Raw genomic sequence first — 13,788 nt, 5'->3', positions numbered from 1 at the left:
TAATAAACAATGCATTATTTTTAGCCTATAAGAATAAATTTTTTAATTCAAACTTCACCAAAAGTATATTAATTCAATATATTTAAATTATATAAATATTGCATTACAAACTAAGTTTATCATGCTCTAGTGTTTTTTTGTGTTCTACATTTTAAATAAATATATATAATTGAATTACAATAATGTTAAACATTCAAATATGTTATTAATGTATTATAACGTTTATTAAACATTTTCACATTTTTCTATATGTTATTATAAGAACAAGTCCACAAAGATTGAGGTATGAAAAAGTATAGGGAATAGTATAGAAAGTTTGTTTAACTCGGGGGGCGTGGCTTGCGCGCCGCTGCATGATGGCGAGTCGCGCTTGAGCTCCAGGGCGATTGAGGTCCGTTAGAGGCATCTACCCGTTTTCTGAGTGCCCCTCTTCAGCAGGACAGCTCTCCTTAACGGCGGAATATGCAGAGAGCCGTTTGATTACATTTTCGGCGGATTTCGACTGCAGCTGAGCGCATTCCTGACAGGCTGAAGGGACGCTCGTTTTTTTGACGGGCGGCCGCCATTTTACCTGCTTGTGACGGAGATCGGCATTTTCTCCTCAGAATCGTCGCACTGGATACATTCTTGCCGGTTCAGCAGGATATCTGGGACAATTAACCTCCAGTGACTACATTTGGTAACTTTTTGCTTTTTTCTTCTTTTTTTCTTCATTTTGTGCTGCTTGGCTGGTTATTTTGTTGCTGACGCTTTGGCTACCTCAGTGCAGCACTCTGAAGTTGGCGCCGTATTTTTCTTACGTTAAGTGACTCTGCTTTGGCCTTTTTGATATCTACAAGGTTTCTGTTATGTCCTTCCTGAGAACACATTACATATAAGTCCGCCTCTTTCGATTATTTGGCTTTGTCTGCGTTTAAGGAGCCTTATTCCTTGATTTTTGGTGTGGACTACGCACTTTTTGGCCTCTCTTCTTCCTCACGTGGCTGTCTATTTTTTCTTTGTGGCTGTTGCTTCATGGCTGCAACTATGGGTCGTTCATCAACAAATAAAGACTCGAAAGATGTTGGTGCCTCTCTTAAAAGACTTAAGTTATTGTCTCCTACACCTGAGTCTTCTTAGTCAGCCACCAATTCCACTCTTGAAACAATATTAGCGCGCCTTAATGATGTCCATGATATTGCGCAGTCAACAAAGACTAACACAGATTTATTGCAAGTGGAGGTGTCCGCTATTAGAAATGACTTCAAGGCCCTCTCTATTCGTGTTTCAGCTACGGAGACACGTATCAGTGGTGCAGAGGATAACATGCAGAAACAATCCAGGTCTCTCATCCACTTAGAGCGCTCAATGGCGGCATTGCGAAACGATCTCACTGAGCAGGAGGACCGTAATCGTAGATCAAATCTGCGCATTTTTGGTTTGCCGGAAGATGCAGAGAAATCATCTTCTTCTATGATTGATTTTTTATATCAATGGATTCCTTCTACTCTACAAATCTCATTCCAAAGAGACTTTGAAATAGACAGGGCACATCGTGTCCCCACTTTTCGCTCTAAATCTGCAACACAGCCAAGAGCGATTATTTTTAAGCCATTGCGTCATCAACATACGGAGCAAATTCTTGCTCACATGCGGAAAGTTAAATCTATCTCCTGGGAGGGTCATCGAATTTCAATTTCTCAGGACTTCGCCAGGGACACAGTCATACGAAGGAAGGGCTTCCTCAATCTTCGGAAACGTCTTTCTGAGATGAACATTCCCTTTTCCTTCTCTCGTCCTTCGAAATTTCGCATTACCTTCAAGGGTCGTTCCAGAATTTTCGACAAACTGGCGGATCTTGCTTCCTTCTTGGATAATCAGATGGAAATACAGATGGAGATTCAACGGGCGACTTCGATGGATCCTGGTGCTTCGGGCACTTGAAGTGTGACTTATGTCTCCTCTGTTCTCTCTTCTTTTTCAGATAGATTGACTTAATTTTCTCCTATGATTTTTTGGTGGTGGTTTTATCTTCCTTGGTTGTTGGTGTATTGGTGTTGTTTGTTTTTGGCTCTACCAATGGAGTTTTTGATCTCTCTTACCTATCACTTTCTCTGTCTGTTGTTTTCCCTTCTCCTTATATGGAATAGTTGTTTATTGTTTTGTTTATTCCTACGTAGTGTTTTATTTCTCATCACATGACTTTTATTGCTTTATCATGCCATCTCTATTCCTGTTCTTCTTTTCCTGTGTTGCTTGTGGGTCTGCCTCTCCGGTCCTAGTATAGGTTTTTCTGTTTCTTGTTTTCTTCGTCTTTTATTTCCTTCTTTTTTCTGCGGTACTTCCCTTTCACTTCATCTTTTTTTTTTCTGTACGCTGCCTGTCGCTTCTTTTCTCTCTGTCTCCAGTTGCAGTTCTTTTTTTCTCTTCCTTTTACTGTTTGTACTCTCCTTCTCTGTGGTTTTTTCTTTTTCTGTCTGTTTTTCCTAAATTCTTTATCCATTTCGGTTTTCTTTTTCTTCTTTCTTTCGGTTACTAGTAGTTTCACTGTTGTTTATAATTCACTGGTACTATTTCATTGCTTGTTACTTTTCTACCATGGTGGAATATCTACCTTTCAATTCCAAGATTTTGCCGTATTTGTAGAGTGTTTCTTCTCTTATATACTGACTGCATTTACATAGAGGTAGCCCTAAGCTGGTATTTAGGCTATATTTAGGATGCTTCTCTTTAGGGTTTATCTATTTTCTAGTTGATTCACTCCCTTTTCTAGTTGTTCCATAGATTTATAGATTACTCTGTTTTATGGTTCTTAACTGTTTTCTGTTGATTGGGTCATGCTCTCTACCTATATAACTCTTTATTTTCTCCTTGATGGGTATCCCTACCCATTGTTATTAGGTGCTAGACTTACAGGATGCCTTACTTTCATACTGTTATGTTTACATTCATCCTCTGTTTTTTATGTGTTTTCTGATTTCTATTTGATGCTAACCACACTCATGTACTCTGGGGTATGCTGTTATATGGATTCTTATGCGCCTTTTTGCCTATTTACTGTATTCCTGTTTAGAGTATCGATTATTACTGATGATTTCATGTTTTTTTATTTTTTTTTATTTAGAGCTCTTTTTACATGATTTTTCTAAACAGATGTCTACTTTATTTCTATTTACTCTCTCTTACACTTTCACAAGTTTATGCTTTCATATGCTGTTTCTATTATTAATGCTTCTTCCAACTATTTTTCTCTCTAATATATGTTTCAAGAAAAGTCTTTTTATTGGGCTGATGATATTGCATTTTATTTGCCTCATAACGGCTTCCTTGATCCCCCTTTTCACGTTCCCCCGAGTATGAATTTGGTCTTTTTCAGGCCTCCCTTCTTTGTTCTTCTCCCCCTTCTTCTCTCTTTTTCTCGCTCTTTCTTCGCTTTTCTTGCTCCTTGGACTTCTTCATTGGCCTTCCTCTTTTCAATGTTTTTGTGCGGTGTTTGGAGGTTTGTCACTACTATGTTTGTTCATATATTACCATCTATGTCTCTTTCTTTTGTTCTCCTACATGGATCATGCCTGGTTTAAATGTATTATCCCTTAATGTTAAGGGTTTAAATCACCCAGTTAAGAGGTCAAAATTTTTTAACTACTGCAAATCTCTCGCTTCAGATCTTGTAATTTTACAGGAAACAAAGGTCTCGGGTAGGGAGGCCCTATTCCTGAAGAAGGAGTGGGTTTTGGATGTTGCCTGTTCAGATGCATGTGGCAAAAGGAATGGGGTCATTACGTTGATTTCTAAAAAGTCTGGCTTGTCTATTATTTCTTCTGAACAGGACACAGAGGGTCATTGGCTATTGTCTAAGCTGTCTGATGGTAATGTTGATCTCTTTGTTATGAATATTTATGCCCCTAATAAAGATGATCCACTGTTTTGGCAAATAGTAACCAAAAAATTGCATGACACTCCTCATTCTGGTAATCTTATTGTTGGTGGAGATTTTAATTTACCGATGGATCCACTTCTCGATAGAAATTCAGCCTTTCATTTTCGCCCCCCGAAAGCGCATAAACAAATGACTAATATGTGTTCTCTCCTTCATCTTCAAGATGTATGGCGTCTCTTTAACCCCACTGGTAGTGATTTTTCCTTTTTCTCCTCCCCTCATTCTACTTTCTCACGTATTGACTATCTTTTGGTACACTCCTCTCTTCTTCAATCTTCCTCCTCTCCTCTTATTCATCCCATTTTGATTTCCGACCATGCCGCAATTTCTTTCACGCTGTTGTCCTTTGCTCCCATGACGAGATCTCGATCATGGAGACTGAATACAGAAATTCTGCATGATGATTCCCAGGTTTCTGAGTTTTCTGAGGAAATTCAGTCTTTTTTTCTTGAAAATGAAGGCTCAGTAGATTCCCCGGTGGTGCTCTGGGATTCCTTTAAATGTACGTTTCGCGGTCACGTCATTAAATGTATGTCAAGGAGTAATGCTGTTATTAAGAAAGAACTAACAGACTTAGCTAGTGAGATTAAAACTCAAGAATCTCTTTTTAGTCATTCCAAGTATAAATCCTGTCTACAGTCCATTAAACAATTGAAATATAAGTACAATTCTATTGTCACCAAAAGAGCTCATATTGGCCTTCAAGCTCAAAAATCTAAGGCGCTCTTATTAAAAAATCGAGCTGGCAAGGTTCTTGCGGCCACATTAAAATTTCAAGAATCTTCTCGTATATCTTCCCGGATTTCTTCTATTAATGACCACTTGGGTTCTAAGAAATTCCAGACTGAGGAGATTCTTGAAGTATTCCGTGACTTTTATAATAACTTATATACTCCCTCTAATCAGGCCTCCTTTGAGCAATGTCAAGAATTTCTACGAACAATTCCCATAACATCAGTATCTGTGGAAGACAGTTCCTCTTTGAATGGTCCAATTACCTCTGATGAAATTACCTCTGCTATTAAGGATACTCGTTCTGGGAAAGCACCAGGTCCTGATAGATACCCTATTCTGTTTTACAAAACCTTTCTCCCGGTACTTGTCCCCAAATTACAATCTGTTTTCGATGCTTTCATTACGGATGGTTCTGTCTCTGGTTCTTCCGCTGATGCTACAATTGTAGTGATTCCAAAAGCGGGAAAAGACCATTCTGACCCCAAAAATTTCCGACCTATTTCTCTGCTCAATATGGAAGCTAAGATCTTTGCGAAGATCTTAGCTAAGCGTCTAGAATCCTTTATTCCTCATCTGATCCATCCCTCGCAAACAGGTTTTGTAAAGGGGCGTCTGGCGCGTGACAATATTCGAACGTTCTGTCATATTCTTGGTTCAGCCAAACGCTCCCAGCTTCCGGCCGCAGCCTTGGCACTTGATGCTGAAAAGGCCTTTGATAAGGTTTCTTGGCCTTTCCTGCGTGCTGTTTTATGTGCTCATAACCTTGGAGACTCCTTCATTCGGATGGTTATGTCTCTTTACTCTTCACCTAGAGCTAATATACGAGTTAATGGTGCTACTTCATCCTTTTTTAATCTTCGCCAAGGTACTAGACAGGGTTGTCCTCTATCCCCCCTTTTGTTCTTGCTATCCATTGATCCTCTTCTCAGGATGATTGACCTCCACCCTGATATTAAAGGTTTTTCTTTGGTCCTCATTGTATCAAAACAGCTGCTTACGCGGATGATGTTCTTATTTTTACTGACGATATTACATTGGCCATTCCTGCTATTTCTGCCACGATTTCTCTCTTTTCCAAGGTTTCTGGATACACCCTAAATAGAGATAAAACTGAGATGTTCACTTTGAATGCGTACTGTTTCTCTCACCATATGGGGTCTGCGGGCTTCAAGTGGCAATCTAAACAATTAAAATATTTGGGTATTTATTTTTGTTCTTCCCTTTCTGCTACCACCTCTTACAATGAATCTCAAACCATTCTTAAAGTGCGGCATCTTTTGGAAACCTGGTCTCCGAAACACATTTCTTGGTGGGGTCGTCTGCAAACGCTTAAAATGATGATTACCCCTATCATTAATTTTGTCTCCTCTACGCTCCCGGTTAATCTTTCTGCATCCTTCTTTCATGACATCGATGTTCTTACGTCTAAATTCTTATGGAATGGTAAAAGGGCTCGGATTGCCTATAAATTTTTACGTCAACCCTGTGACATGGGGGGTTGTAACCTTCCTAACTGGGAAAAATACCAAATTGCCTTTTTGGCGTCTCAGGGCGCCTTATGGTTCTCTTCTCCTTCTGTTCATGTTCCCTCTTGGCTGTTAATAGAACAATCTCTAGCCTCTCCTTTGCCGACTGCCTCTTTTATGACTACGAATACCCTTTCTATCCATTTCTCCCGCTCCATTATTCTAGATACTATCGCAGCGGTCCGGAAGATTGATAAGAAGGTTGCGGTTCCACTTCATAAATCTAGATGGTCGTCTATTTGGCAGAATTCTAGAATCAAGATCAATATTGATCCTTCTATGGTGGCTTATTGGGCTGGTAAAGGTATATCGCTTGTTAAACATCTTTTTGATGCTCAGGATCAACCTCTGCCTTTTTCCTCCTTAGCGAGCCAATTTTCGTTATCTAACTTGGACTTTTATACCTTCCTTAAAATTAAGGTGGCTCTTGCTAAGCTGCGCCTACATCCTTCCTCCCCGACAGTTACCCTCTTCCAACTATGGGTTCGGACTGGTCATGTGGCCTCCAAAATGTATAAATTCTTATCATCTTCTATACTGCCTACCTCAACTGTGGCTCAACGTAAATGGTTGCATCATTTTGATCATACTCTCACTGATCATATCTCTTCCGACACTTGGCAGCTTATTGGTAAGCTTTCTCTACGTAATAAAATTGCCCCTTCACTAATGCAATCTTAATTCTTCTCTATGAATCTCCTTCATTGGACTCCTATTCGACTGCACCTTAAAGAAGATGACTTGTGTTGGAGTTGTGGGTTGCTACCTGGTGATTTCCAACATATGTTCTTTGGTTGTTCCCTTCTCCAACCCTTTTGGGACCTTATCCACAAACACCTTATGCTTATTTTTGGTATTCAGTTCCAACTTTCTTTTCCATTATTCTCTTAGGTCCGTTAGATTCCCTGGTTCCTCTCCCTTTGGATCCCATGGATTTACAATTGATGGACCTGTTGTTGACTATTGCAGTGAAAGTTATTCTCATGGAATGGAAGTCTTTTTCTTCAATTTCTTATCATACTTGGTGGGCTTGGGTTTCCTTTCTACGAAGTGCACATACTTCTGTTGATCATGCTCATCTTACTCCTTCCATATCTGCGGGTGTTTGGTATGCTTTAGACTCCTACATGGATTCGGCCTCGCAAGGGTTGGTTGCGCAATTTCCCTTCGATATGTCTGATTAATGTGTGTTTTTCCTTTTTAGGAAGGCTCTACGGAAGTCCATTTTCTCTCGCTCTCCTTTCCCTCTTCCTTTTTCTGTTCCTCCTTTTCCCTTCCCTTTCTTCTCCATCTTTTTCTCTTTTTCTCTTTTCTCTTTCTTCTCTATCTACTCTTATCCTTCCCTTTTTTCCCCACAAATATAATCTGATAGTGTTACCATTGTTACGTATGTCTGCTGAATTTTAATTTCTATCCTTTAATTGACTTTTTATCTGATTTTAGTAGACCTAGTATATTGATATATGGTTCGAGCTACTTGTTTTTTGTTCCTCATATGTTGATTGTAGTTCTCTGATTTCACTGGTATCACTATTTTTTGTACCTTATTTCCTTATGTGCTCCTTAAAAATAATAAATCTTTTGAAATGAAAAAAGAAAGTTTGTTTAACTCAAAACAAATGTGTAAAGCACTTATTAAATGACACGTCATGTAAGAGCTAGCTTCAATCAGAAAGACACAGGATTTATTTGATCAGTTATCACAAATGTGTAAAAAAAAACTTGGTTGAAATTCGACCAGCAAAGTATAAACTGAGAGAAAATGCCAATCTTTCTCTCCAGGTGAAAATGAGAAAAAAATAGCTCTTGATGCATCTGTTCACTGCAATAACTTTGGAATGGTGATAAAGTTCTGCAACATGCAGTTTATGCCTTTTCTGTTGAGTCTGATATTCAGTTCCTCAGGACTCCGAGGATCAACTCAAGGCTGGAAAAGCCCTAGGAGGAAAACCTTGCAAACAACAGAATGGTGGAACATTGCTAACACAAAGAGTAGCCTTATTGCAGGAAAATTCAAGCTTTAGTTAATATGAAGTCCAATCATCTCGATTTGCAGTAATGTAGTAATGTAAATAGTGCTTCAAAGGTTGATTAGTTTGTTTTGCTTTCCCATTCACTTTTGCATGATAACAATAAGCCAAAGCTTCTTCAACCCTCAATACTCTAGCTAAAACCTTCGAAAATAGATAGATATTGAGTACCTACATACTAATATTAGACAAGAAACATTGAGCCATCTCTTCAGCATTTACAAAAAGGAACGAGAACAAGCCATCTTTTTAAAAACTACTGTCACCATTATCACAATATTCCTATCAGAAGATGTATGGCCTGTCAAAATGTGTTTAGATGTTCTATGCCACAGGTCAAGAAACAATGACAAAGGTTTCAGATAGATGTATGATATAGAGTGCAAATATTTATTTTGAGTACAAACAAGGCAAGGAGTAACCTATAAGACATCAGAAAGGGTAGCTGGCCACTACAAAGACCCAAATCAAAGGTAGCTTCAACTTCTCTATTACTAGCAATGGCAAAATCATGACCATACTTTATAATATCCACACTTTATAACATCCTTATAATCCTTATAATGCATCTTTATAACATCCAGTGTTTAGTGGGAGCAAAGATGCATCTGCTTTTATCTAACTAAGAGTGTTTTCAATTGAGGATTTTTCAACTACTTTGGGTCCATCTGTTCCTGTTCAGTCTTAACCTTTTACAGGAAAGACTAAGCTACAGCACATTGTAGAGGAATACTTAGCTGTTTGTAATAATTGCTGATTCTGGATAACAATGGGAGAAGCCATCCACCAACACATATGTTGAACTAGGAATGTATGTGATGATAAAATCATACTGTGAAATAGATTGCAATTGTGGTTCACAGCTCCTCTGGCATTGCAGGATTCTGAAAACACTGTAAATTTGGATGGTCAATTCAAATTTCAAATGGTTCTTTAATGCCCCTCAAAAAATGCCTACATTAAGTACAAGCCACCTTCCCAGCCAGAAGCTTTTGTATAAACTACATAATTTCACTCTGATATTGAATTCCTTCCATTTATTCTCCTGTTTTTGGAATGTGACCAAATCAACATCTCTTTCTAAGGTTCTTTTTTCCATACTAAGCAAACACAAGGGGATGATGGACAGAGCGCTGAAACTTTTCAGACACTCACCCCAGTCATAGATCTGGGGTTATTTTTGTCTTTTTTTTAAATTGTTTTAATTAATATTCTAGACAACAATACTTCCCCAAAACAGCCAGTCACAGATCTGGGTTGAATCAATCATCGTTCTTTAGCACACATCGCCACTCTAGTTCAGACCCAGCTATATGCAAATCAGGTTGTCCCTGTGCCTCGTGGGACCAGTCCAGCCCAAACTGCCCAGCCAGGTCTTCACTGGATCGGAAACAAGCATCCTTGGACTGGTTTCACTGTAACACCCCTCATCAGTCAGGCTAGCTTGAATCCAGTGGCAAAGTGAGCAAGGGACCCACGCCTGTGCATACGCTGCCAACTTAGGGTGAACAGAGCAAACACAAGGAGATGTTGGACGGAGTACTGAAACTTGTCAGACACTCATCCCCAGTCGGAGATCTGGGTGGAATCCATTATCATTCTTTAGCTCACTTTACCACCCCATTACAGACCCAGCTATATGCAAATCAGTCTTAACCCTGTGCCTCATGGGAACAGTCTAGCTCGAACTGCTAAGCTAGGTCTTCACTGGACGGAAACAAACATCCTGGGACCGGGTTCAGGGTAACACCCCTCATCAGCCAGGTTTGCTTGAATCCAGTGGCAAAGTGAGCAAGGGACCCTCGTCTGGGCATACCCTGCCAAAGAACTAGTAGCTAAAGAACAATGATGGATTCAACCCTGATCTGTAACTGTGGTTGAGGTTTCTTAAATGTTTTTGCCACCACCCAGCTTCCTGACGTGTCTCTTCATGTATTGCCTTGGATGAAGGGAAAGCTCTTCTGCAGAGAATTCCTACCCTTCTGGATCCCAATGTGTACCCAGCGTGTTCTAGCATATTATACCCACATCTGTCTAGTACTTTGCAGTAGTTACCTTTTAAGTGAGTTCCCTGTAAGAGAACTACATCTGGTGTATGTCTTTTTATATATTGCAGGACCAATTTGCAATGAAGTCCATTTACATTCCAGGTCCACACTTTTAGTGAGAACATTTTTAAATTTCGTTCTGCCATACATGAGTATGTTTTGAGTCAAGTGCCCCTTCCATATATGTTGTTCACACGTTCCTACAATTGGTTATCCCACTTTCAAACTGTTATTTACTCCTAATATACATTCCAATTGTACTGCACTTAACTAACAACTTAACTCCTTCCCTCAACCTTCACCCACTTACTGTTACCCCGCTTTTAATATTGTACCAATAGCAACTTTTCAACCGGCAGAGCACCTGTCGCCCCAAAACTTTCAGAACAACTCTGTATGTTCAATAGGGGGGTGCTTGTCTCACTAGGACAATCGATAAACAATGGTAGTCTCTGTGTGCCCCACAGGGGCTGTCCACCAGGCAGCAGCCCCAATCAGAATGCCCCCACTGTCTCAGTGTTCTTGCCCGTTCTTGTGTTCTGCTTCAGGGGTGACCATCCAACGCCCTCAGTCTTACCTTTGCCATGGCCTCACCCACTTACACTTCTTGAGCCTCTTCATCCATGGATCGGTTGTCACACCTAGGTGCTGTTGATTGTTGGCCTCGTCCGGTTCCAGCCTTCATATCGCCTCTACTTGTTCCGTGTTTGCAGTTTAGATGTTTGTCTTTTTCTCGGCCGACTGTACGCCAGTCCTCCAGCCACTCCTAGGCTTCTTCTGGATATGCGAAGTGCCAGGTTTTACCACTTGCTATGACTCACCGCCGAGCTGGGATGAGTATCATGTATTTCAGGTCTCTGGCTCTGAGTTCTTTTTTCACTGTTGCAAAGCTTTTTCTCTGATGCTGAACCTGCAGCATAATATCCGGGAAAAATTTGACTTGGACATTTTCGTAGGGTATGTCTCCTTTCACTACGGTTGCTTAGAGAATAGCGTTACTGTCAGGATGATTGAATATTCTGCCAATAATTGTGAGACGCAGAGCCCCAGGCTCGGGGGGGGGGGGCATTGTTGCTCTGTGTGCCTTTTCGATGGAGATGAATTTTGATAGTCTTAGGGGTTGATATTTATTCATAATGAAGCCTTTCAGGAATAGGTCAACGTTGGGGCCTTCAGTCCATTCCAGAACCCCCACTACCCTCATGTTGTTCCTTCCTACCCTCCCTTCTTGATCCTCCAGCCTTTCAGCCATGTGTGTGGCCTGGTGTGTGAGCATATGCACCAGGTCCTCAATGCGTTTTGTCTTAGACTGAAGCTGGATAATGTGGGTCTGAGCAGTAGATACTTTTGCAGTCAGTTTGGATAGGTCTACCCTGATCAGTGTAACTTCAAGTGACACTGAGTCTAGTTTTGGCTCCAGGGAGCCATTACATCCTTAATTGATGCCATTATATCTGGCATTGAGGGCTCCTCTGCCCCCCTTCTCCACCACTGTCTTAACTGGCTTCGGGATTGTGTAGTTGTCCATCTTATTTGGTTGGGTGGGGCCCGCGCCTTTGGGTTTACCACCCTTTACCTGATTGTTGCCAGGCTTCATGGGGTAGGGCCTATGGATCGTCTATCCCCACCACACAACAGGGCTACCTCTAGGAGTTCCCCGCAGAGCCACTAAACAGCATGTTCAACCGCTGGGCTCTGCTTGTGCTCCCCCTTACCATTCTTCAGGCCAGTTATTTGGGGTCCGCTCCTGTGCAGTATGGAGATACATCTCCACCCCTTCGGCGCACCTCTTCAGGGGGCCACACCAGCATCCCCCAGTTTGAGACTCAAAGCCCCTAGGCCCCGCCCAATTCCAACCGGGCCGGAGGGTTAAGTGGTCCAGCTGCATATACTTTCAGCGCCCCTCTTGTGAATCTCTTCCAGGATGTTTGTTGCAATGGGAGGCTACTAATCTAGGCCTGGGGGCCCTCTTCTTCCTGGCGCCAGTCCAATTTGTGTCCACCACTACCCTGGCCACCACCGCTCAGTCCAATGCCAACGTAGCTTTATGATCCACTCTGCTCGATCTGCAGCTCGTGTCCCCAGTCCGGTTGCCAGTCTTGGCTGCAGGCTCTCACCTTGCCCCGTTGCCAAGCCGATGGGCATTTCATCGGGCTCAACCGTGCCTCTCAGGGTCTGTCTTGGCCCTTGACCTTGTCCGCTCGACTTGGTGCCCACAGTCAGTCCCCCCACGGGCGCAGCACGCCGCTCACCTCAGTAGTGCACCTCGCCGGTTCTCTACGGCCGACCGTTGAAATCGCTGGCTCCTGACTGCTCCGGAAGGCTGGGCTGGAGAAGTGTGTCATTGCCGCCTCAGCTGCTGCCCAGAGCCTCCGGCGATCTCTGGCACTGTGTCTCATAGCATGACAGGGATAGGGGAAAAATAAGCCTAGGGTCGCCCTCTAACCTCTCCCAACTAACTGGTAGGATGTATGTCCTATAAGGGACCAGGACGTGGTTGGTTGTTCGGGCTCAGACCGGAGCCCCACTAAATTGCGGCCATCTTGCTCTGTAGACAAGCCACCCCCCCTACATTCTTTATTTTTGAGGGAGTTATATATAGCACCCAAAGGTCATCAGTTGCGTTACAGATGGATGCACTGATTTTTTTAGGCATGGGGAGATAGAGTGATTTGCCCAGAATCACAGGATGTTGAGTGTCCCTGCCAAGACTCATACCCGGTTCCCCAGCTTTGAGGTCGACCACTCTAGCCATTAGGCCATCTTGCCATCACATCTATTCCAGTGCTGAACTTACCTCGTCACCAAGAACACAATTCTAGAATGCTCCAGAAGGGAGCGGGTCATGGGTGCCCCATAGATCATGTCCAAGATTGTGTCCCATGCCATGAGCGCCACCTTTACTCGGAAGGATAGGTCCTGCCAGTCTCCGCAGAGCCAATAATTCAGAACTAAAAGCTGGGAGGCCCAATAGAACAACTGTACGTCTACCTCCTCCAATACCCATCAATGGTAGATTGAAAACAGTTCCCAAAAGCAATTCATGGTACCCAGTTGGTCAAGAGGAAGAAGGTCACCCCAGCCTGTACCCCGTGAACCACTCATTGGAGATTGTATGGGGAAGGTTTTGTAGAACATACAAAAAGAATGGTAGGACCATCATCTTGAAAAGTGATAATATTCCTAGGATGCTGAGTGGTAGCCAGTTCCATTTCTTAAAATCCATCTGCATCTTAGAGACAAATGGCATGAGGTTGATGGAGCAGGAAAATAATAATGCCCAAGTAAAGGAAATTCCACCTGCGAACAGGCACCTGGACCTGCGCGGCCATCACTTCCACATCTCCGGTCATTGGGACCAAAAGGGATATGCCCAAAATGACTGATAAGCCAGAGGCCTGTCCAAAGAATTCCAGCATTTAGAGCAGTCATGGTTTTTGGTCTTGGTGTAGGAAACAAAGCACATCTGACCCAAACCGCCAGAGGCTCTGTTGCCAAGGCGAAGAGCAGGGAGGATAGGGAGCACCACT

General features: G+C 42.2%; 1 protein-coding gene across 2 annotated transcripts in view; it reads right to left on the bottom strand.

The window, feature by feature from the left end:
- Positions 1 to 13,788, bottom strand: part of LOC144770336 (cytosolic phospholipase A2 gamma-like) — a 902,397-nt gene that overhangs the window by 16,927 nt on the left and 871,682 nt on the right. The gene's annotated exons all lie outside the window — the stretch shown is intronic.

This window comes from Lissotriton helveticus, chromosome 7 (assembly GCF_964261635.1).
Source record: "Lissotriton helveticus chromosome 7, aLisHel1.1, whole genome shotgun sequence".
NCBI classification, from domain to species: Eukaryota; Metazoa; Chordata; class Amphibia; order Caudata; family Salamandridae; genus Lissotriton; species Lissotriton helveticus.
Note: the sequence above shows the minus strand (reverse complement) of the source record. Positions and strands in the feature narration are given on the sequence as shown.